General features: G+C 44.0%; 1 non-coding gene across 1 annotated transcript; it reads right to left on the reverse strand.

Moving 5' to 3' along the window:
* Positions 1-216: 216 nt before the first annotated feature.
* Positions 217-323, reverse strand: LOC112752576 (small nucleolar RNA R71). The gene has a single exon (XR_003177007.1). It is a non-coding gene; the product is annotated as a small nucleolar RNA R71 (small nucleolar RNA).
* Positions 324-1,948: the final 1,625 nt, after the last annotated feature.

Here is a 1,948-nt window from a genome sequence, read left to right on the forward strand (position 1 = left end):
GACCCCAATCAACATCTAACCACCTTCCTGAGGATCTGTGATATTGTGAAGTCTAATGGTGTTCATCCTGACACCTATAGACTGCTCCTATTCCCCTTCTCACTCAAGGACAAGGCATCTAAATGGCTAGAATCCTTTCCGAAGGAGAGCTTAACAACCTGGGAAGACGTGGTGAACAAATTCTTGGCGAGATTCTATCCTCCTCAAAGAATCAACAGGTTGAGATCTGAGGTTCAAACTTTCAGGCAACAAGATGGTGAGACTCTCTATGAAGCATGGGAGAGGTTTAAGGATCTGACAAGAAGGTGCCCACCAGATATGTTTAATGAATGGGTACAACTACACATTTTTTTGAAGGCCTTTCTTATGAATCAAAGAAGGCAGTAGATCACTCATCCGAGGGATCTCTGAACAAGAAGAAAACCATTGAAAAAGCCATAGATATCATTGAGACTGTAGCCGAGAATGACTACTTCTATGCCTCTGAAAGGGGCAACACTAGAGGAGTAATGGAGCTAAACAACGTGGATGCACTGCTGGCCCAAAACAAGCTGATTACTAAGCAACTGGCTGACCTTACCAAGAAGATGGAGAGGAACCAAGTAGCAGCAATCACCACCTCATCAGCAACTCAAGAAGGAGTAAATGCAGAGGCAGAGGTTAATCAGGAACAAGCCAACTACATTGGAAACTCACCCAGGCAGGCACATGATCCATACTTCAAGACTTACAATCCTGGTTGGAGAAACCACCCAAACTTTGGGTGGGGAAACCAACAAGATCAAGGCCAAGATCAGAGACGTCACAACCCCAACAACAATGCAGCTCACCAACATTCCACACAGAGATCATATCAGCACCTACCTAACAATACACCTCAACATCCATACCAAAGCCAGAATGGCCCTTCTCATCACTCCAACTCCAACTCATCAACATCTGAAGATAGACTCTCAAGGATTGAGACCTTACTTGAAGGCATATGTAAAGAACTCCAAGAGAACAAGGTGTTCAAGGAGGAGGTACGAGCTAATCTCAAAAACCAGGGAGACACCATTCAGAGGCTAGAATTTCAAGTGGGATACCTCTCTGAGAAGATTCCCAAACCCACTGATAGCTTCCCAAGTGACACAGAGAAAAACCCGAGAAGTGAAGCAAAGAAAGTAAGATGGGAAGACTGCAAGATGGTCACTACAAGTGATAAGGGGACTGAGGAAGAGCCGAACAAACCATTAGAACAACCTGGAGATACATCAGCAGAGAAATAGGAAGAGGATCACCAAGAAACCAAAATTACACAGAAGGATCTACTGAGGCTCTATGCACCTTTTCCCCAAAGACTCAAGGGTGGTGTAGAAAAGAGAATATACTCAAAGTTCCTTGACATGTTTGCATCTCTCCATGTGAACATACCATTCATCAAGGCTCTCCAACAAATGCCCTCATACATTAAGTATATGAAAGAGTTGCTGACCAGAAAAAGCTCACTCAAAGGAGGGCAAACAATAGTGATGAATAAGGAGTGCAGTGCTCTCATTCAACCAGAGTTGCCTACAAAAAGGAAGGACCCAGGGAGTTTTCACATCCCCTATGCCATAGGAGAAACAATGTTTGACAAAGGACTCTGTGACCTGGGAGCAAGCATCAACTTAATGCCTTTATCCCTTATGAAGAAGCTGCAGATTAATGATCTAATGCCCACAGACGTAGTCATCAGGCTGGCCGACAAAACTCAAAAACAAGCAGTAGGAGTAGTTAAAAACGTGTTGGTGAAGGTTGGGAACTACTTCCTTCCCACAGACTTTGTCATATTGGAAATGGAAGAGAGTCACCTCCACCCAATCATATTGGGAAGACCATTCCTAGCTACAGCCAGAGCACTCATAGATGTGGAGCGAGGAGAGCTAATACTAAGGATACATGACGAACAAATCGCACTCAATATCTT

This window comes from Arachis hypogaea, chromosome 15 (genome assembly GCF_003086295.3).
Source record: "Arachis hypogaea cultivar Tifrunner chromosome 15, arahy.Tifrunner.gnm2.J5K5, whole genome shotgun sequence".
NCBI classification, from domain to species: Eukaryota; Viridiplantae; Streptophyta; class Magnoliopsida; order Fabales; family Fabaceae; genus Arachis; species Arachis hypogaea.